The sequence below is a fragment of the Phodopus roborovskii genome, unplaced genomic scaffold (assembly GCF_943737965.1).
Source record: "Phodopus roborovskii unplaced genomic scaffold, PHOROB, whole genome shotgun sequence".
Classification (NCBI taxonomy): domain Eukaryota; kingdom Metazoa; phylum Chordata; class Mammalia; order Rodentia; family Cricetidae; genus Phodopus; species Phodopus roborovskii.
Genome location: NW_026125540.1, coordinates 3,709,975 through 3,734,947, shown reverse-complemented (window position 1 = coordinate 3,734,947; position 24,973 = coordinate 3,709,975).

Below are 24,973 nucleotides of genomic sequence, written 5' to 3'. Positions count from 1 at the left end.
AGGAGAAATTGAACCCAGAATTCCAAGTGAGCTGCCATTTCTGAAGTCTAGTCCTCATGCTTTGAGTGATAATCACTTCATCTACTGAGCCATCTCCATAATCTCCAACATTCATTCCTACATGATTTTTTTGGAAAATCTGTTTGTGTGTGTGTGTGTGTGTGTTTAATCATCTTATGGAGTTTTCCTACCCATTCCTGTAAATTGTTTATTGAATTATTCAGAGTGGTACAACTACTTTTGGTGGCCAAAGTCTTACCATGTCATTTAACTCAATGTATACATGCTCCTACCCTTCATAGTTGTTTCCATTTAACTCATTCCACGCAAACTTTCTAGACATCTAGAATTTATCCAGGATAATGGATGAGCTATATGTCATTTATGGATTATAGTAGAAGAACAAAGCCTCTTATTGGGGAAACTACCCTGTGGCACATGAAAAGATTTGTGGAAGTTTTAAGAAGGATTTTCATTGAGAGCTCCTTATTTTAAATCTATCATTGTTCCAAATTTTCAGACATTGAAACTTAGGTCAGGAACAATAAAATGTTGTTTCACAAAGAAATAATGACTGTTTAAAATATCAAATATGCAAATTACTCTGATTTTTCATGATATGATATATTCATCTATCATATTGTAGCCCATAAATATGTATCATCTTGACTTGTCAACTAAACATAAAATAAAGGTGAAAATTTTTGTTCCATATTAAATACTTAATATAAAAAGCCATCTATGTGTAGCTTCAAGTACAGAGCATACCTGGAAATAATTATAATATTGAATGGTACTTACTGATGATGAATATATTACTTTATCTTGAAAAGTTGCATCCCTATGCTTGGAGTATTTTCTTCTGGTCTTCATTCTGTTAGCTTGTACATAATCTTTATATTTCTATCTAAATAATTTATTTCTTCATATGTGATTACATATTATGCCTCCTCAATAGCATTGCAATAATAACCAGACATATTACAATGAAAGTTCAGATCATTGGCTATCATTAATGTCACCCTAATACTATCAATCATGACTCAAAGTAAGGCCGATTACAGCAATTATAAAAAAAAGACAAAAGCTGGGGTTTTGTAGTACAGTCAAATGCTGGTATATAATTTAGTTGATGGAAGTTCTCTCTCATCTTTATTTTGACCTACAGAGATTCTATCTTGGTCTTTTTGTGCAGAACTGAAAAACCACCCTCTTTCATTTCCCAAATGAAACTGTGGCAGAGTGAACAACAGTTCTGGAATTCTTAAATATTTCCCTCTTTAAGTAATTAATGGACACAAGTGGAAATGTAAGCAAAATGTTAAGTGAGAAGGGAGTAGTATTGAAGAGGGACTTGATATATAATGTAGACCTGTGCCTTAGAGAGAACCTTGTGGCTCAAGGTCAAGACCCCACATTTATTGACATTGTAACCTTGAGCTCTCTTTGAATGTCAGTGTCATCATTTCAGAATTGGTCTCTTATTATTATTTGTAAAGCCCCAATAGTCTTTTTTTAATTTTTAAGTTAATACAGTTTATATAAAAATATCGGTAAAATCTAATAGGGACTTTAGGACCTTCAATGTCATGAAACTGTACTTATTTTCACAAGCTAACTAAATTCAAAGGAGCAATGTCTCCACTTGAACATTCTGACAAGATTCATTGTAGTTTCTCACGTGATAATTACTGAGGAATAAAGCAAAACTAAACAAAGGGACAGAGGACTGCAGGTAAGAGGAGCTGGCCTCAGACAATGTCTGGAGAGATGTTTCTCCTTCTAAGCAATGCTTAGGTAAAGCATAAAACATACTTAGAGCATATCTAATAGGTCCTTTTCAAACCTGCTCAATACTGATCTACATCCAAAGAAAAATTCCTTTTTTTTCAAATAGTATGCTTTCTTCTTTAATTTACTCACAAAATTTTAGAATGTTTTTATGTGCAGGAGAAGGCTTTTATTACTATTTCAGTTACACAGAGAGAGAGGGAGAGAGAGAGGGAGAGAGGGAATGAGAGAGAGGAAGAGAGAGAAAGAGAGTCAGTCAATGTACTCATGAACTCATTTTTCACAAAAATCTAATTTGAAACTCAAACTATATTGGGAGAAACTCACAAATTAGCCAAGGTGAAATAATTGCTTTCATTTACTTGTGCTTTTCTGTGCATCCTGACACATGCTGAGATGGGGAAATATGACCTCCCACACGTGTTTTCCATGAGGAGTATGTTTGCTGTACAGACACCAAGTTAAAAGCAAGCTGCATTCCCTTGTGCACAGAGGTAATTTGGAAAAGCAGCCAAAGGAGCCAGGATTGCTATTTCCCAGGCTGCTTTAACCATCAACAGACTATTTATACATCCACCATAGAGATGTTCAGGTGAGGTAGACACCTCAGGGAATACAAGGGAAACACTTCATAAGGATTGTGTTATACTTGCTCACATTCTTTAATAATGCCACTCCTGTAGTGAGGTAGTCCTTCTGTAGCACTGACCACGCCCATTGGGGGGTGGAGCGATGGGCGGAGGTGACCTGAGGAAGGAGGTCGGAGGGGGCCAGGAAGGCGCTCTCTTTCTGGCGTGACTCGGACAGGAGAGGATCGGGTTGAATTTCCTGGTGTTCATCTGTCTAGGTTGTAAGTTATTTCTCCCTGAATAAACATCTATTCGGTCTATTTGTTTATCCTGACCCTTATTTACCGCAATATCTGGTGTCAGAAGCGGAATTTACCTGGGTTTTGCCCCCAGGCGGCAGAAGCCGCCCCCCCTCCCCCCACCTTCCCCAACGGGCAGGGTTTAACCAGGTGGACTCACCACAGCTTTGGGACATTTGCCTCTTCCTTACTGCAAAGGAGATCTTTGCCGCTAAAGCAGACCTGAGAAGGCACTTACCGCTTAACATTTTTTGCCCATTTCCGCACGGGACTTTGCATTCGCGCAGAGCCTCTCGGCGGCACCCGCCCGGCGGCACCCGCCTGGCGGCACCCACCCGGCGGCACCCGCCCGGCGGCACCCGCCCGGCTTGCACGCGTTTCGTCTTGTGTTACAAGTAACTCCAAAAGTCCCCTTTTAACAAAATTCTGCTTGCCATAGTTTGTTAAGAACTTTTTACAGGAACCGGGATCAGACGAGCCTGGGCGGCTAGGCGCTATTTGATGACACACCTCCAGGCGTAGCTACCACAAGCGGAGATATACAACTAAAAGCATCAAAGTTCCAGGACAGCAGAATTACACCTAAGGTAATTGTAACATCTTTTGCAATTTAAGCTGATATAAAATCTGAGATAAATTGTTCTATAACTATGGCAGATAATTTTACTATGCAGAACTTTAGGAATTATTTTACTTCATATGTAGAAGGGATTTTAGCAGAAGAAACTTATGACTGGACCAATATATACTTTTATTTTGTAATAGCAATGGGTTTCATCATTAACATGATATTCTTAAAGAAATGGTTTGAGATTACAGCAAACAATAAGGAACTTGTACAAACTATGGGAGACTTAGTAACAAAGATTCGAAACATTGAAAATGATAGAATTCAAAGCATAGAGACAAAGATTCGAAACATTGAAAATGATAGAATTCAAAGCATAGAGACAAGGATTCAAAACATTGAAAATGATGGAATTCAAAGCATAGAGACTAAGATTCGAAACATTGAAAATGATAGAATTCAAAGCATAGAAAATATAGAAAGAAAGATTCAGAATATTGAAGATGGCGTTGGCGAGCTGAAAGGTATAATTTGTTTAATGTCAGATACTTCAATAACCAGAACAGAAACAATGCAATGCATTAACAAACTAGCAGAAACAGCCCACTCCTGGTCGGAGGAAGCTACTAATAAGTTTAAAAAACTGGAACATCAGATAGAAAGACTAGATGACAGAATCTCTTCCATGTCTGAGGATAATGACAAGCTAGCAGATAGAACATTGTTTCTGGAAGGCAGTTTACACGCCATTCAGATAATATCTAAGGATGATAAGATTAAAAACATGGAATCATTTGTAGTTGGAGAAAGTAAGAAACTGACTGATACAATGAAGTCTCTAGAAAGTTATTTGATTCAAGAAGTTCAGACACTCAAAGAAACAATGGTGAATAGATTTCAGGCTTTAGAAGACCTTCAGTCTGATACATCAGAAGAAGAACTACAGGTAATAGGGCATGAAAAAGATTTAAAATTTTCCACACCATTTAGGGTCAGGGGAGCTTTCCCTGTATCTATTCATGAAAAGCCAGCAACGAAGAAACATCCAAAAGGTGTCGTTGCATATCAGTGGGAACCAATACGTATGAAAGATTTAAAAGGTATAAAGGAAGCAGTAGTCTCTTATGGCATGCATTCACCTTATGTGAAGCAATTAGTAGAATCATGGGCATGGAATAACAAGGTAACCCCTAAGGATTGGGATCAATTAATATCAGCTGTCCTTGAAAGCGCCTCTCAAATAGAATGGAGGGCTTTATGGAGAGAGGAAGCAAAAGCTCTTGAACTTCAGGGCTTAAAGAAAGGGTATAAAGCTCCCCAAGATAAAATTCTTGGTGAGGGTCTCTATGCTGACCCAGAAACCCAAGCTGCCTATGATGAACACATCTTGTCTCTATGCAGTACAGCAGCTTTGAATGCTTGGGATAAGGTTCATGAATTAGGAGAGAGGATAGAACCTTATACCAAGATAAAGCAAGGACCTAGAGAACGTTTTAGTATCTTTTTAGAAAGATTATCTAGGGCAGTACAATTAGAGATAGCAGACATAGATGCTAGGCGAATACTCATAGAATCTTTAGCTTATACGAATGCGAATCCTCAATGCAAACAGGTGCTTTGGCCTTTAAAAATGCGATCAGCACCCTTGGATGAATGGGTCCTATATACAGGCAACATTGAGTATAATGACAATAAGACTGAAGCATGGATAGGAGAAGCCATATCTAAAGGTCAGAGAAGATATCAAGATAACAGAGTTCCTTACTATGGTGACTTAGAAGCTTGGGTAGGAGAAGCCATCCCCAAAGGTTTGAAAAGATATCATAATGTCAGATGTTATAACTGTGGTAAGATAGGACATCTAAAAAGAAATTGTAGGCAAAGCTTCCCTAGAAGTAACACCCCCAGGAATGAATCAAACAGAAGGCCTCAGCCTTCTGGGTTATGTAGAAGGTGTGGCAAAGGCAGACACTGGACAAATGAGTGTAGATCGACCAGAGACAAGCAAGGAAACCCTTTACCATCGGGAAACTCCTTGGGGGGCCTCTCGAAGGCCCCCACATCACAGGTGGTTCGAACATTCCCAGTCACAGTGGAAGACAATCTCCCACAGGACAATTAGAAAATTCTGTGCCTATTATAAAAACTCATACTGCTCTGGATGACGAACTAGTGACGGAAGTTGAATCAAACATGACAGAAGGAAATGAAAAACGTATATTTTGGCAAACTGCTATAAATAGTCATAGGCCTAGATTGATAGTTAAGATGAATAATAGACTGTTTGAGGGTCTGGTGGACACTGGAGCTGATGTAACTATCATATCTAATAAATCTTGGCCTCAAAGATGGCCCCTGCATGAGGTAAATGTTCAATTCTTAGGGATTGGAACCCTGGCTCAGGTAAAACAAAGCACGAGATGGATTGACTGTATAGGACCAGAAGGACAGAGAGGGAGGTTGAGACCATATGTGGCTGATGTAGTGATAAATTTATGGGGTCGTGATCTATTACAGCAATGGAATACACAGATTAACATTCCTCCTGTATTAGATAGGAACCATAGACGACCTCATGATTGTGGAAAGAATACTGTTAAGTACTATACAAGACAGAGACCAAATATCCAGGCAGTACAAAAACAAAATACAAATGCTGAACAAACAGAGGAACCAAAAGCCCTACCTTTAAAATGGCTAACAGAGGAACCTGTCTGGGTAGGACAATGGCCTATGACCTCTGAGAAGTTAGAAGCTTTAGAAAGCCTGGTTCAGGAACAGCTAAATGCTGGACATATTGAGGAATCAACCAGCCCTTGGAATTCTCCTGTATTTGTGATCAAAAAGAAATCTGGTAAATGGAGAATGCTTACAGACCTGAGAGCCATCAATAAAGTTATCCAGCCAATGGGCTCTCTACAGCCTGGAATGCCCTTGCCTTCTTTGATACCCAAAGAATGGCCTATTATAGTTATTGATTTAAAGGATTGCTTCTTCACTATACCTTTACAAGAACAAGACAAAGAGAAATTTGCCTTCACGGTACCTAATTATAACAATTCTCAACCGGTGAAGAGATATCAATGGAAGGTTTTGCCACAGGGAATGCTAAATAGCCCCACCCTGTGCCAATATTTCGTACAAAAGCCGTTAGAAATAATTCGTAAACAGTTTCCACAATCCATAATCTATCATTACATGGATGATATATTGTTAGCTGACTCTAAAGGAGAAATATTAGAAAAAATGTTTGAGAAAGTAAAGGAAGTTTTACCTCGCTGGGGATTACAAATTGCACCTGAAAAAATACAAAAAGGAGAGTCTATCAACTACTTAGGATATAAAATAGGTCTACAGAAAATTAGACCACAAAAAGTACAGATCAGAAGAGATCGCTACCAGACTCTTACTGATCTTCAAAAATTACTAGGAGAGATTTCTCAACTGCAAACCATAATTGGAGTAGAAGGGCATGATTTGAAAAACTTGAAAATGGCCCTAAAAGGAGATAAGGACTTGAATAGTCCACGAATACTATCAGCTGAAGCTGAGAAGGAATTAGAATGGGTAGAAAAGAGGATACTAGAAGCACATGTGGACCGTGTGGATCCAAACCTAGACTGTATTCTGGTTATATTACCATCTAGAGAATATCCTTCAGGGATTTTGATGCAGAGAGAAGATATCATATTAGAATGGATATTCCTACCACATAAACAGAATAAAAAACTGAAAACATATATAGAAAAGATCTCTGACTTGATTATAAAAGGTAAATTAAGACTTCGTCAGCTAATAGGAAGGGACCCAGCAGAAATTATAGTACCTTTAACTAATGAGGAAATTTCTTCCTTATGGAAAGATAACGAATATTGGCAGAGAGCTTGCAGTAACTTTTTGGGAACAATTAGCAACAACTATCCCAAAACTGAGAGAATCAAATTCATAAAGAAAACGATTTGGATTCTTCCACGCATTGTAAGAAAAACACCTATTTCTGGAGTTCATACATTCTACACTGATGCAAATAAATCAGGTAAGGCAGGATATAAATCAGGAAATATTAGTAAAGTGGTTCAAAGCCCTTATAATTCTGTACAAAAGGCAGAATTGTATGCCATTCTCATGGTACTTATGGATTTTAAAGAACCCCTCAATATAGTTACTGACTCTCAATACGCAGAGAGAGTCGTTTTACACATTGAGACTGCAGAATTTATTCCTGACAATACAGAATTAACTTCATTGTTTATACAGTTACAAGATACTATCAGAAAGAGGACTCATCCTATATATATAACACACATCAGATCCCATACGGGTCTGCCAGGTCCTCTAGCACAAGGCAATGATGAAATTGATCGTTTATTGATAGGAAGTGTGCTAGAAGCCTCAGAGTTTCATAAGAAACACCACGTGAACAGCAAAGGTTTAAAAAAGGATTTTTCTATCACTTGGGAACAAGCCAAGGAAATAGTAAGGAAATGTCCTACTTGCTCATTCTATAACCAAACTCCTTTACCACCAGGCAGTAACCCTAAAGGTATAAATAGGAATGAAATATGGCAAATGGATGTGTTTCATTTTGCAGAATTTGGAAAATTAAAATATGTACATCACACTATAGATACATTTTCAGGGTTTCAGTGGGCTACTGCTCTGAGCTCTGAAAAGGCTGATTCTGTTATAACGCACCTTTTAGAGGTAATGGCCATTATGGGCATACCTGCACAAATAAAAACTGACAATGCTCCAGCATATGTCTCCAGCAAATTGAAACAGTTTTTTGAGTATTACAAGATAAAGCACATAACTGGTATACCACACAATCCTACAGGACAAGCAGTGGTTGAGAGATCCAATCGTACTTTAAAAGAAATGCTCCATAAACAGGCAGGAGGAACCAAAACACCCAAACACAGATTACATAATGCTTTATTAACATTAAACTTTCTTAATGCTGATGAAAAAGGAAAAACAGCTGCAGAAAGACACTGGACAATAGAAAAAACTTCTGAACTAAATCAGCCAGTGTATTTCAAGGATGTACTGACCTCAGAATGGAAAGCAGGATATGTGTTACGTTGGGGTAGGGGTTTTGCATTTGTATCTACAGGAGAAGAAAAACTATGGATACCATCTAAGTTAATCAAGATCCGAGTTGAACAAGAGAAGCATCTTAATGAAGAGAAATGACAAGTCATCCAACAAACTAGGTCCTATGAGGTGTGCGGAGGCCTCTCAAAGGTAGGGGAAGTGTTCTGTTCTTGTTTTTACAGGAAAACAGAGAAAACCTATCATCAAACAGCCAAAAGACACTGAACATGTAGGTGCCTACAGAAGAGAAGACAGCTTTTCAGAAACAATCACTTAAGGAAGCAGAATCTGATATATGGTAAAAAAAAAAAAAAAAAAAAAAAAAAAATTTAATTGTAGTAAACTATTTCTATATAGAAATCTATTTCTCTCTATTATCTAGTATTCCTGAAGTCCCAAATTTTGTAAACCAATGCTGGCTTTGGAGTTGGATTTGGCTTTCCTTCTCTAAATTCAAGCATGTTGTTAAGATTAAATTCATGGTTTCTGCCTTAAATCAAGAAGCCAATTGGTGTAAGGCAGAAGAAACAAAATCTGGGGACTCATATCTTATGCAATTTTCTCTCTGAAATCCTAATTTTCTCACATACTTTTAATGCTTATTGTTGTCTTTCCCTAATGCATACCTTAAAACTTGAAAATTTTACTTTAATATTGATGTGTAACTTTTCCACAAGGAATAATAACGATTCCTAACAGCAGTCTTTGAACTTTCCGGAAAGAAGATGGGGCCCCACATCATCGTTTCCACTTGACTCAACCTGATGCATCGGAACTACAAACATCACCCTAAAACCGGTTTGAGACTGTTTTGCTCGAGACAACTCATGACTAGCTAGCTGTAATGGTGCACCTTTTTATTACACCCTGGCCAGTTTCAAATAGAACTACAGTCAAGAATTTTCTGCCACACAGTGACTAACTACATATGTCACAGCCAGTTCTGTTGAGAAATTTGGTTGCTAAAAATTTTCTTCCTACAGGATCCATTGGAGCAATCATCGTCCCATTTCAGCAGGAAGTAATCTTAATATGACTACGCCCCCTTTCCCTACCCTTGGAAATTTGGGATAATAGTCATCGTCTTTGGGTTGGTTTTAGTTATTTGGGATTGGGTGATGCTTACACTCGGGTTTATCTTTTAGACAGGAATAGGGAATGGTGGGTAAAGGTATGGTTTAGATGGGATATAAGTAGATTAGCCTATTTCCTTGAGAATTTGAGTTTGAATGAGATAGTATTTTACAGCTTACATTGTTATGCATTCCTATGTGGTAAGCTATGTAAAATTAAGTTTATATTTTGTTATATTGTGTTAAATGTTTCCACTTATAATATTTATGCACATTATTTTTTACCATATTCTATGTATGTATACTTTTCTTGTGTTCAAGACATTTTGTATATTGATACAATTTGGGATATTTATCTTGCTGCCCTTTATAGTTCTACCTCTTGTCTTGACACTTATACTCTACCTCTATTTTAGGGATTTACATGTAGGTATATGTAAATAGTTATATTGTTTAAGTATTTGTTCCTGCTTTACTCAGGAAAGTTTTAATCAGTCTTTTTAGCTAAGTTCCGAGTATTATAGATTATCTTCACTCACATTTCCTGTACCTATGAGATTAGTCAGATATAGATGCTTAATCTTCAATCCTTCATAGACATGCAGAACATGGCATTTAAATGTTTTAATATTAGTACTCCTTTGACATGAGACACTGTTGCTCCTGACAGCACCGTGCATTTTCCCGAAAATATGTTGGACACTGTTGTTGCTCCTGCTGGAGTTCAATCTCGCCTCAGCTATGGCCTGTTGGGCATAGAATTGCCCTCACCTTGACCACTGATTTGGACATGCAGTCCTATGTGCTTGCAGGAGACAAATATAGAAGACTGCTTGACCTTGCCAAGTCAGGGTAAGACAGCCATTCTATTTCCCTGCTGTTGTTGTGGTCTGTCAAGTTCTCTTGGCCTTAGCCAAATCTGGGTGTACCAACGTCGCTGTGAGACCTAGGGTGACTGTTCAGGTGGCTTGCTGTTTCTGTCCTTGCTGCACCGTTTTGGAAGTTGTCCATCCGCATTTCCTGTCTACTCTAGTATTGTTATTTTCCTTCTCAGGTCTTGATGAGGTTGAAGATTAAACTATCACAACTATTATTCTCTCTTCCTAGTTAGATATATTAGGTACTAGACTTACGTTTTCCAGCTTAGGACAACTCTATTGTAAACTCCATTATGCCCTCACCCTAGGACTAGATATGTAGGTCATTTTGTTCTCGATTTTCCTTTTCTTAGAGCACACTTGTTATTCACTGTTTTGTATATAGTTTTGTATTAAGCCTAAATCTTTTCTTTAGACTAAAAGGGGAATTGTAGTGAGGTAGTCCTTCTGTAGCACTGACCACGCCCATTGGGGGGTGGAGCGATGGGCGGAGGTGACCTGAGGAAGGAGGTCGGAGGGGGCCAGGAAGGCGCTCTCTTTCTGGCGTGACTCGGACAGGAGAGGATCGGGTTGAATTTCCTGGTGTTCATCTGTCTAGGTTGTAAGTTATTTCTCCCTGAATAAACATCTATTCGGTCTATTTGTTTATCCTGACCCTTATTTACCGCAATACACTCCCATGTTGAATTCAAACAGCTTTTAGAACATTCGATCTAGTGTCTGAGTCTGAGGACAGTTCCGTTATCTGCATCTCTCATCAAGTACACTTTAGTGAAACTTGCCCTTCATTGTTACTTGAGTCCAATTAAGATGATTCTATCTGTCTCATGTGCTGATAAACTCACTCAGGTATCACCTTCTGATAGATAGCCAAGTGTCTTAATGAGGTCAGTTGTGGTACTTGTTTAAGTAACTTTTATCTCCTTGATTTTGCAAACTAGATGTTTGCACTGGCCTGTCTCACTGAATGAGCAGTGAAAATTGTCTCTATATACATCTACAATTGAGGGTATTGAGAGTAATTTCTAGTTCTTTCTATGAATTTTATTATGAAATAAACAAAATGAAATTTGTGCTGTTCAAATAAACCAGGTAAAGTTTATGTTTGAAAAATCTTTTACATAGTGTTTTTAATGGTGCTTTTTCTTTAGGTGTGGCTATTGATGCTGTTGATGGTGATTAATGTACTGGGGGAGTCCTTCAGCCTCACCAGTTCTCTGCAGGTGTTGGCTCCACCCCTCCCCATTTCCTTAAATAATAGAAGCTTTACAGGTATATAAGTACAACCCAGGCTGAGATGAGTTTGTTAACCACAATAGCACTTTCAATGTTGAAACTCTAAAATTTTTCTGCACTTGCCGATCAGTTTGGGTTTGGGAAAAAAGTCTTGAGGTATCATTGTAGAATATGTAGGAGTACAACATATTACATGCCTTACCAATAGGAAAATACCTCTGGCCATTCTAATACTGTATTCCTCTAGAATCAAATCCTCTAATTACATATTTCTGTGAAAGAGTTAAACTGTTGTAAGTCTAAAATAAAAAGCAACTATTGTTACCAGCCTTTTCAGGACCTCCTTTGCTCCTGAACACACAGGTTGAGACTCGTGTATTTGCAGGGACAGTTTGGGGTGGCAGACAAGAAGTAGGAATTAAATATAAACCCCAAGGCTGTCCCCTGCTGAACTAGTTCTTCTAGGAAGGCCTACCTCCTGAGTGTTTCACTGCACTGCACCTGGGGATCAGATGCTAAAATACCTGGGCCAATGGGAGACATTTCACATTCAAACCACAATGTCTAGGAAACACCAAAGACATTGAAACCTGATGATTGCTTTTCATGATGAAAGCTGATATTAAAAATCTATACAGCTTTTGCAAATGCACAATTTTCTTTCTTAGGAAAAGTTCTTACATAACCAAGGACAGCATCAAAAGAGTATTTCTGCCTCTTCATCTTTGAATGGTTCCTGGTTTTGAAAACTTTCAGTAATAATTCACTGAAGATCCTAGGTTAATGGTTGTAGCTGCCTGCAATTGGATGCTAGTGGTATGTTGGTATGAGGCAATTGGAAAATGATGGTGGTGGTGATGATGAAACTTCAATTTTATCAGTTTATTCTCAACACCAAGTTCACATGACTTCTATTTATGAAAGTGAAATCCATATTGTAATTTATGTGTCCTCTGACATAACATGCTTTTCAATCTCATCTTCAATGCATTAAAAACTTACTTCAACTCTGTCAGCATGTGTTTGAAGTCTCAATAATTGAAATAATTTTATGCCTACTACCCAAAATTTATTTATTTTTTTCTTATATGTTGAGATAAGGAACAGACCAACTTCTTCAAAGAACTGAAGCTAAAACATTTGAATTTATTCCATTTGAAGCCAAGCAGTAACCATTTTCCACTAACAACTCATCTCATGCCACAGCCCCTCCTTCCTCCTCTACCAGTGGTATTTTACTTGAAACAGATTTAGAATACATAAAGTTTACATTGAGGATGAGATTCATTATTTTCATGTGCTATAAATCTTAAAGAAATTAAGAAAAATGAATCTTAGAAATAGCTTACTGCTTTTAATGTTGAAACTTAAATGTACAATTTCACAAACTACAGTTTGTGACTTCTGACCCTTTTTACATCCGGTCCCAAGTGTTCCTCATTCCAATTGTTATAGCACGGATGAGGGGAATAAGTCCCACATTTACAAGAATCTAGCTTCTGGCAAAAATCCATTTAAAGAATTCACTTCCTGGCTCATGGTTTACATGACCTGTCTTCTCTTGTTTTTCCTTCCCCATCCTCCTTCCCACTAGCCTTTCAAGCAAGCTAAATTTTATTCATTAAATTCACTGGAGCTTCCGGTATTTCTCTCTATTTTCATATCCTTAGGAATGGAGTCTCCTAGGAACTGAATTATTAGGCCAATGTTCACCCCATCCATCTACCACAGATGTCCATACCAACCCCTTTGACTTAGAGTTTTCATAATTAACTAATTAAGAAGTAAAATTGCATCATAAAAGTATTGGTAGCATTTATCTATAAACAAAGCCTCTGGTGCTCCTTGCTTTTTGAAGCAAGTTTTTCCAAAGATAAACTTCATTTATATTAAGGTCTAATTTTCTCTTGTGGCATAAAAATGTTTCCATATCTAATTAAGGGATTAGTTTCTCTCATTGTTTCTCACATTAGTTCATATTTCTTGTACTCCATTATTTTAATCATCACAGAACAGGAATTATCTCACTGAGAAATCAGGTGCATGAAGAAACATTTTCAATTATTTTTCCTGTCAGGAAACAGAGAAACATTTTTTAATATAATAATCAAACAAAATATAGATTAGTTCACTTTGATGCTAATGTGTGAGTTTTCTGCATCCTTGAAACTTCTAGAACATAAAGGAATGGCTTTGGCAAATATAGAAAAATGTTTTAGAGGTTTCATTTTTTTTTAACTGAATAGAATTTCTAAGTACCTTGAAAACTTCAAATTAAAAAAATGTTACATACTTCTATTAGAAAAAATATAATCTAAATGAAAAGGGTTGCCATAATTTGTCCCTGAGATCTCTTTAATTATTATTTTATTTCATTTTCTCTATAGCAAGTTAGAGCCAGAGGCATGGGCTCCCAACAAGACTCAGTAGGTAAAAATAAGTATCAATTGCTTTAATGGTGAGAGAAGAAATGACTCTTTTCTTATTCTACGTTTTATTTGTGATCATCTTCCATTGACCTCTGATTCTCATTACTTGTTTCTGATGCCTCATAGTTAGTGTTAGAGTACACCCACTAGAGAGGATCTTTCAGACATAGTTTATAGCTAACTGGAAGGAAGTCTTTATTCCATCTATCTGGGGCTACATGTAGGAATTTGGTACCCAAGTATAGCACTGAGCATTTAGAGGTAGTGATTTTTAAAGAAAAAAACACACACACACACACACACACACAAACACACACAAATTGGTATCTTTATTGATTTCAGCAGGGTGGGATTTTGCATAAGCAAGTAGTTTAACAGAAGCTAAGTGAGGTGGGGCATCTTGAACTCAAGTTTTTACAATAGAGTTGGATGAGTTTCCTTGGGGCCTCTCATCAAGGAGATCATCAAATTCTAGTCAAACCCAAAATGACCTTAACAAGAATGTGAGATGGAAGAAACTCTGCACTGTCTTTCTCTTTCAAGTTAGTTGCCTTCTCAACTTCCACTAACTTTCCTGTAAAAGAATGCTATATTCCTTGGTGAGTAACTTGGCATATTACCAGTTAACTAGAATGCTGGCCCAGGTAACTCATAGGATCCTGCTGTTTCTGTCTCCCTAGTGATGGGATTAGATTCATGCTTCATTTCTTTGTGATTGTTGGCAATCAGAACTCAAGTCTCCTTACTCAGCAAGTACTTTGCTAACGGGGTCATATTCACAGCTACCAAAACCCAGGTTTTTTTTGACTGAAGTAAAATGTATGATTTATAAGAAAAATAGTAGGAATGAAGATGAGAGACATGTCCTGAAGTTCTCATTGGCAACAGCATATGATCCTGAATTTCTCAAACACATGACACTAAGCTGATCTCATATTCCGAGTTTTCATTTTAAAAGCATATTTCCACAAGTTATGTATGTTTGTTGAATTTCTTACATCAAGTGAGGATGTGTCAGAGCCAAAACAAAGCCCTGGCCATCTTCCTACTACTTCACTTATTTGTCTTATTCTGCAAGCTTTTCCCATTGAATGATGAATTACGCCAAGTTTCTTTTCATACCTAAATTGAATGGGCAATTCTGACTTAATTTTCACTTTTTCATGAATGATTTAACATATTTAAGGTTGTCATATACTAATTTATATTCTTGCATTTTATTAATTCACTTATTTATTCTTTTCTTATAAGTTCCTTCTTAAATGGTTTTTTTTCAAAACCGACCTGAATAGATTATTTCTTATAGTACTTGAATTTCACATTATACCTTCATTTCTTTTTAAAATTTTGTTACTTCCAAAATTAACATCCTTATGTTACTATTTAGATATAGAATTGTCAAACTTCTATAAACTATAGGTAAGAACTTAAGCATAATGAAGATGACCTCTCTCTGAATCATAGGAAAGTCACCTGAAAAATGTTGTTTTTCCTTTTTTAATTTAAATTTGAAACAAAGTTATTATACATGTCAGTCCCAATTCCTTCCCCTTCCCCTTATCCCTTATCACCCCCTCCAAACCCCAGCCCATCCCCTCTCTGCTCCCCAGGGAGGGTGAGATCTTTCATGGGGGACGGGCTTCAAAGTCTGTCATATCATTTGGAGCAGGGCCTAGACTGCTCCTAGGCTTCTCCATGTGCCTAGGTTGAGAAAGTATCTCTCTGTGTAGGATGGGCTCCCAAAATCCATTTGGATACTAGGGATAAATGCTGATCCATTACTAGAGGCTCATATACTGTGCAGTCCTCCTAACTAACACCCACATTCAGGGGGGTTGGGTCGGTTCTGTGCTGGTTTCCCAGCTATCAGACTGAGGTGCTTGAGCTCCCCCTTGTTAGGGTCACCTGTCTCTGTGGGTTTCTCCAGCCTGGTCTTGACCCCTTTGCTCATCACTCCTCCCTATCTGTAACTGGATTCCAGGAGTTAGACTAATGTTTAGCTCTTGGTGTCTGCTTCTGCTTCCATCAACTACTAGATGAAGGCTCTAGGTTGGCATATAAGGTCATTATCGTGGAAGAACATTAAAGGTAGCCTCTCCACTATTGCATAGATTGATAGTTGGGTTCATCCTTGTATATCTGGGGACATTTCCTTAGTGTCAGATTTCTTCTTAAATCTACAATGGCTCCTTCTATTATGGTATATCTTTTCTTCTTCTCATCTATTCTTTCCCTGTTTCAATCTTCCTGTTCCATCATGCCCACCTCTTCCCTCCTTTTCCTCCTAACTCCCTCTCTGTTCCCCGTCATGCTCCCAATTTGCTTGGAAGCTCTTGTTCCTTTCCCCTTCTCCAGGGGACCATGTAAGTCTCTCTTAGAGCCCTCCTTGTTTCCTAGCTTTTCTGGTGGTATAAATTATAGGCAGGTAATGCTTTGCTCTATGTCTAAAATCCATATGTGAGTGAGTACATACCATGCTTGTTTTCCTGTGACTGGGTTACCTCACTCAGAATGGTTTCTTCTAGTTCCATCCTGAAAATGTTTTTAACTTTTGTTCTATTTATTCTTCATTTCTTTCATATCTCAATCTCATTCATTTCCAGTCCCTGTGTGTCTGCCCTCTGCTCTTGCAACACCTGCCCCAATAAAATGTAAGAGAAAAAGGAACAAAGAAAAAACGGGAGGATCTCTTCATGGAAGCTGTAGTGAATCACTAGTGAGACATAGAGCAAAGCATTACCTGAACAGGAATTTATTTCCATTTCTCTGATGGATAGAAATTCTTTTTATATAAAAACCCCTTCTGGCTCTTTTTTTTCTGTGAAGTTAAATCATTTTTATAGGAGATTTTATTATTGACCCTCTCTTATTTAATTATAAAATTTCTCCCTGCATGTTTGTATTTTAATATACTCCCTTTAACTATGGTCTTATTCTGTTTATAGTAACATTAGTCAGAATGAAGTTTTAAAACTAATATATTCATATTATATAATCATACATAATAATCATAATATATAATCAAGCACATGGCAATAATAATGTTAACTTGAAGATTTTGTATGTTTCATCTTCGGTGTTGCAAATTGGAAATGAAATGTCTCCACAAATGTCTTTAGACCTGGTACTGTTAAGAGGTGGTTCTATAACCAGGGCATCAACTTAAGGAGAGAACAAACCCACTGATAATTTTGGAGTAGATTGGACTGTTAGCAGGTTTGGCCTATTTGGAGGAAGTAGTCCATGGGGGTAGGAGGAGTATTTCTTAGAAATTTGTCTATAGACCTCAGACTCTTCCTTTCATTGTGTTTCTGCATCCAGGCTTCCAACAGCTTTGCTCCTGCATAGTCGTCCATCATTACTGCTATTTCATCACAGCTCCATAAGAGACAGAACCAGACAGGGCACCACGGACTGAAGTCTCTAAAACCAGGAGTCCAAATACCTTCTTCCTGACTTAAGTTATGCAAGGCTTTATACATAGTGAAGGAAACTAATGTATTACTTGGCAGCAAAACATATTTATACATAGGTAGGTAGACAAACAGATAAATGTGTCTCTAATTATAATAGGTTTATGTCCTGATAAAATAGTAAATTGGAAATATCACACATTCAAAATGATTTAATAAACAAGCCTACTAAGTAACAGTTTAATAACTGCATTGAAGAATGCCAATTGTTTACCCACAAGCCTCTGTGACTGGCAGGGTGCTCTAGCATGCTACAGACTGCAAAATATTACCCATAGATGATCATACTGTGTATTTGTACGCATTCTACTGGATTCCTTACATTTTTTGCCATTATAACAGAGGTTCACTGTGGGTAGTGATCATTTGTATGTAGGCCAAGACACTTCTTGACTTACAGTTATATCATATCAAAATATCCTCAGTAAATCAAATATATTATAAATAAAAATGCATTTAACATACTTAACTTACCAACACTACAGATTTACATTGATTACATCACACAGTGAAATTGATTATGAACTGTCGCTCACAACTGCTACTGAGCTTCATTGGAGAGGCTATTGTGGCTTGTCATGGTAGTACAAGAACAGGTCAAAATTTAAAACTTGAAATATGATTTCTACTGCATGTGTGTTATTTGTATATCATCATAAAGTAAACAAATCTGAAGTTAAACTGTTATCACTTGAGAATATCTACATATGCATATACGTAATGTATTCTTTCAGAAAAAAAATATATTCTTTTTATCGTAATATTTAAATTTGAAAGAAACTTGTTTTACATGTCAATCCCAGGTCTTTCACCCTCCCCTCCTCCCCTGTCTCCCTCCCAACCCCCATCCCATCTCCTTTCTGATCGCCAGGGAGGGTGAGTTCATGGGGGATCTTCAAAGTCTGTCATATTATTTGGAGCAGGGCCGAGGTCCTCCCCTGTGTGTCTAGGCTGAGAGAGTATTCTTCTATGTGGAATGGACACCCAAAGTCCATTTGTATACAAGGGGTAAATACTGATCCACGACCAGAGGCCCCATGGACTGCCCAGTTCTCCTAACTAACACCCACATTCGGGAGTCTGGGTCAGTCCTATGCTTGTTTCCCAGTTATCAGACTGGAGCCCATGAACTCCTCCTTGTTCGGGTAAGCTCTTTCTGTGGGTTTCTCCAACCTGGTCTTGACCCCTTTGCTCATCACTCCTTCTGCTCTGAAGAAAAATATATTTTTTTTGTATTTTTGTATTTTTTTTAAGACCGTGTTTCTCTGTTTAGCTCTGTCTGTCCCGGAACTGGCTTTGTAGACCTGGGTGGCCTTCAATTCACAGAGATCTGCCTGCTTCTGCTCCTTGAGTGCTGGAATTAAAGGCATGTGCCACTAAAGCCTGGCCAAAAATATATTATTAAAATTGTTTTTCTTCTTTGATGGATTATAATCTTGGAAGATAGTTTTTGTACTATTTGTAAACATATTTGTACCATTTTTATGTGTTTCTTTGTTGTTATTTTCTCAATTTTCTATTATAAATATTTTGGACTCAATCTGCTTTCAAGATCCCTTACATTTTTTTTTAACCTCATTGTTATCACATTTTGGAGATTCTCAACAGTTTCCTTTCATCTCTATTTTCTTTGTCATGAATGTTATTTATTTATTTATTTATTTATTTTCTGATTCTTTTGAAGTAAGATTTCTCTGTGCAGCTCTGGCTTTGTACTCAGATATCCACTCTGCCTCCCAAGTGCTGAGACTAAAGGTTTGAGCCTCATGGTGAATATTATTTAAAAAAAAATATTTCAGAAGAGGGTGTCAAATCCCCTGAAACTAGAATTAGAAGCAGCTTTTTGCTTGTCATCTGATGTGTGTGCTGAAAACTGGTTTCTGGTCTTCTGAAAGAACAATACAAACTCTTAGTGGCTGATGCAACTCTGTGGCCCTCCTTCAATATTCCTAAGTCCAATAGCAGTCAGGTCCTGACACACTATTTTCCATTTTATGCTTTAAATTTTGAAATATTGGTTTGACCTTTATATCTTTTTAAGTTAGCCTTTTTGTTTCTATTCAAAATTCTGTATTTTAGTGTCCTTCTGGTAGCAACTTATCAACTACACATACTAAATATAACACATTACTCTGGTATCTTAAATTGTGGGAAATGTATCTTTTCTTGGGTCTGTTGACTTTCCTTCATGCACATTGCTTCTCCTGTGAGTCCAAAGATTTCCCTGTTTTGAAAATTCCACTGTGCTTTCTTGTGAACATGTCACTACAGGGTCATTGGTTCTTTGTTTCCTACTAAATAGCCCAGGATTCCTATACCTACACAAGATTGGATGGTCACTTCATGATTTTGAATTTTAACATTATATACCACATGTTTAAACCTGTTTACCTCCAAAGATTTGGCTTTAAATCTTAATACACCCTTCTCTACATGGAGTCATGAATAGAAACAGATAACCTAGCATGTTGAATATCATTCATTGGTGGATGCTTTTTTCTTGTATCCCTTACAAGTATGTGATTTTGCAAATCCATGACTACTCTGGCATTTTAGAGCTTGGAGCTTGCATTCCTCAGGAGAGCAGGAACTCTGGGGCTGATTATTGCTCTATAGAACTAACTTCTTTTCTCCTCTTCCCCTCACTCTTCTCCCATCTCTTCCCTTCCCTCTATTTCTAACCTACACCCTTCCATTCATTTCCCTTTCCCTTCCTTTCACTCTTTTTCATTTTGTTATTCTTTCTCTGTGTTGAAAGATGTGCTTAGGACATCTGTCACTTAACACCTCTTAATCCATTTTGATGGTGTAATTTCAATATACTCTCAACATTTATCACTTACCTCAGTCAATGATTTTCTCCAGTGTACACCAAATACACAGATCCAAAATGTCCTAAGAAATACTTATTAACAGGACACAAACCTTATAAAAAATAGTGGTATTTTTTATCTAAACCAATATGTGAGGAAATTTTTACTATGGAGATGGATGTATAGAATCCAACTCACCTGCAGCATATTTATAAATGGAGTGTTATGATCTTTAATGGTGAAATGATATTGAGGTCCATGAAGTAATCACATACATAAAGAGACTCTCTTGTAGCTATAAAGCCAAATTTCCATATCAAAGTAATGGTCAACAGTTTCTGCCTCTTGAAAAACTTTAGCTGTATCTGATGAACTCTCAAGCAGATTATCCCTTAATTATCTTATTGGTGCTATAAAAGGCTCTGTTTCAACAATATTAGAAAATTACTTCTAATATCAAACAATTCCAATACTTTATAATTTATTACAAAAGAAGAAAACCTGAGCTGAAATTATTTTAGTTTGTTCTTTGTTAACCAGGGTGACATTTATGGGCCTCAGTTGACTATTGTATATATTTTTTTATTTTTCTCTCACCCCATTTAGAAAGAGATTGAATTACTGGGAGTATGATTCTGTCTGAAGAAGGGATAAAACCTGGTTATGGATTCAACTGAGAAGAAAAATACATATATGTAAAAGCAATAGAAAGAATGCACTTGGTGAATGTTACAGACATGTAAATGGGTTACATTTTCCTTCCTGAGTTATATTCTCTCTGCCTTGTGTCTTTCCAGTTTCCAAGATTATTCTGTCACTGTACAGGACAGCTTGTGTAAGATCCGCTCTTGGTTTAGTAGAATTTTTTATATCTTCATTCAGAAATTGTTGAAGCAATAGGTTTGTCCACATGGTACAAGATCTTTATGATTTATAAGTTTAATATTTATACAAATCCTAAAAGCTGAGTACAGAATAAATTAGTTTAAGCATTTCAGAAACATCCTGGAAATCTTGTAGATGGAAAGAAAGGAGATCCATCCCAACTTGAACCAGATTCTTCTTCCTGCTTCCCTGAACCTGCCTACAATGTTTGACTCTTGGACAGTTAAAACTTCTTATTCAGAAGCCTGGCAGCCACCACTACTTTTAATCATAGCACTCTGGAAACAGAGGCAGGCAGATCTCTGAGTTTGAGGCCAGCCTGTACTACAGAGTAAGTTCCAGGATAGGAGAGAACCATGTCTTGGAAAACCAAACCAAAATTGCTCAAACAAAAACTAACTAAGTAACTAACTATCAAGAAACATTTCTCATTCTGTATGGGATTAATTTTAGTGAATAAGTCTATTCTTTGTGAAATATTTCTTTTTTTCTTGCCTTGAGATGGGGTCTCACACATCTCAAGCTAGCCTCAAACTCATTATGCAGAATAGAATGACCTTGAATCTATGATTTGCCTACCTACAATTACAGGCATGTTACAATACCTGGTATATACAGTTCTGATGACTGATCTAGGATCTTGTGCAAACTAGGCAAGCACTGTACTGACTGAGCTAATCTCCTACAGTCATGAACTATTCCTTTTCAACAATTTAGAGACATGAAGATTTATGTCTGTTAGAGAATTGTTTCATTAGACTCAGTAACTTCAAAAAGTACTAAAAAAAAATCCATTATTCAAACAATCCCCTTATTCAGGAATATAAGGGTTGTATTGATTCTCCCTTCACTAATGACACCAGAGAGAAAGTGATTAAAAATCTTAGAAATGAATTCATGAGTACAATTTAAAGACAAAGGAACTGGTTAATCATGTTAATGCATATCTCCTTTTGTGACATGCAAATGTGCACAATGTAATTGAAGAAATGTTTTTTATCTCTCCAACTGGAGAAGACCAGTAGTTGGTCTTCTAATAAACATTTTTAGGGCATTTAATTTATCTGACTTTGGGAGCTGGAACCGATTGACTCATTGAGAAGCCTCTCCAGCTAAAGGGAAGGTAATAGCTCATGAATTCCTTTCCACATTCTAATTTCATCATAAACTTATAATGAAAAACAAACAACAAAACTATACCACATTGATGCCTTGTAATTAGCATTCTTAATGTTTAAATGTGGGCTTGTCATTATCACATAAACTCTAGCGCCACAAAACAAAATTCAGATTCCCTAAGGAAGTATTTCAAGATGTGGTATGTGTCTGGTTCCTTTACTTTCCAGAAGGGGATGAGAAGAATGAGGGATAGAAAACTAGTTTGCAAATATTAGAGTTTCACTCTCAGATAGTCATAATTTTGCATTTAAATGGATCACTTACTGATACCAGAATGGGTAATGGGATGAAAGTTTTCAATATGGTATAGTGGGAAATATGTATTTTCAGAAAAACTGTGATGAGAGCACAAGCACAGACTTTAATGTGATTAACAAAGAGTCTTAAAATCTGTTCTGAATCTTCCTTGTACTGTCATAGTGTTTCCCAAGATGGGTAGAGAAACTTTACATATACTATTACACATACAGATGGCAAACTGCCCTGGCAATTTAACCCAATTTACTAGAAGCCCAGTTATTTATTTATTTATTTGGTTTATTTATTTAATTTGTGTCTTCTGAGTCACTATTATATATGGTATTTTACTCCCAAATTTCCCCTATTTTAATATTTGTGTCTGTATTTATTTATCTTCCTTAGAAATATTCCAGCCTTGGAAAGAAATTAATCTTCATTTGCAATCAAAGTCATACAACAATGGCTGGAATTTACACCTTGCCGTAGATGATAAAATAAGGTCAAAATGTGAAAGGACTGTAACCCAAATTTAAGGAAACTTAGAAATAATTTAAAACAAAAAATACTAACACTGCAAACTTAAAAAAAAATTAAAGCTCAATAAGAAGAGAAGAAAAAGTTTATTTAGGAGTTAGAGTTAAGTGGAATTTGATAGTTTGGATTTGTGGAATATCAGATCAAGTTCCTTTTGAATAGCCTTTTCCCAGGATGTTCAGAATATCAGGCAAAGAGTTAAGGGATTCATTGTAAACTTATGACAGGAAATGAAGACCCCAGAGATTCTGGAGCCCAGAAGTTTGGAAAGAAGCCAATTTCCTGGCTTGCTCAGGCACTGAGCATAAAACCCAGCTCATGAGAAAATGAAAAAATTCTAGTTAGGAAGTAGAAGTCTGAAATCAAGGAAATGTCAAAAACAAGGAACCTGCAAGACAATAAGACAAGAATAAGATGCAACCAGTATGGTTTGTTTATGCCAGATTGTATTATTATCAAAATTCATAGACACTAAAAAAATCAAGACATTAATACCAGGTAATGAAGTCACACATTTAAATAAGGTATGAGGTTAATTTTTAAATGTTATACATATTTACAAAGTCCCAACTCTAATTACCAAGTAAGCACCTGCTTGAATATTAATTCTACTCAAATGATATTTGAAGGGTACAAAACTATTCTCAGAAATCTTTTTTGTTTCTATTCAAAACATAAAACTACTGTTAGTCTAGGAAAGGAACAAGTCATCCCTACCCAGGAGATACTAGATTTAGGGGAATCATTTAGAGAAAGGGCAGAAGTGGAAATTTATTTTTAATGTTTTTAGAAAGAAGACTTTTCAAAAATCACCCTTTCCTTTTGTTATTCATTTTTCCTATATTGTCCCTCAAATGTTGGCCATTATATTTCATTTGGTATTCATTAACGGCCACCTGGTAGGTAATTTGCCACCTTTTCCTTATTCTCTCTTTCTCTTCAGTTTTGCTCTCTTTTGCTCTGACACTTTTATCCTGCTGACATCTTTCAACACATAATGAAAAACCACTCTGCATTTTCCTGGTTTCCTGATTTCTGAGCACTATGGCAACGGAAGCTGGTTGACTTAGTAAAACTTGAAAATGTCACATTGCTCTTCAGTTTTTGATGAATGCACGCTCATGAATATAGCTCAATGCAAAAGCAATTAAAGGCAGCTTTAAAAGGCACCAGAATGCAAGTCACCCTCAGATGATCTTCCCCAGGTGGTGTATTCAGAGCCAGCCACCACTGGAGGAAAGTCAGAAGGCGTTTTGTCTCTTAGAATGATCAGCAATCACGTTTAGAAACATTTCTTAGGAAACACAATGGGTTCTGTAAATAAATCTTAATTCCAAATCACCCAATTCTCTCAAAAATGATTCTTCCTCCCAAACCTAATGAGACCAATCAAAAAATAAATAAATAAATAATAAACAAATAAATAAATAAATAGAGGAGGAACAAATAGGCAAATTATTTAGCACAAACACGAGCTAGAATGAAACATAATTTAAGGACACATGTAACACACACACACACACACACACAACTGTAAACTTTAAGTTATCTAATATTAAGAAGGATTTGAAATACTAAAAATGTATCATTGTTGTGGAAGTAAGGCAATTATTCTATTGGTAGAGTGCTGACTTAGCTTGCATAGGCCATGAGCACATGCCTAAGTACTATGGCTTGGTGGTGCATATCTGTAATGCCAGCACATCAGAGGCAGGAGGATGAGAAGTCAACCCACACTCAGCTACATAAAACCAAAGCCCAAAAGAATGTATTTTGTCACAGTGGAAAATATATGTCAATCATAAAAAAGTTGATTTTATCTTTAGCAACTTACCCTCCTAAATTGGCTATAGAAGGTTAAAACAATAGCAGTATCAAATATGCCCTGTAAACACGAATAATTCATTCT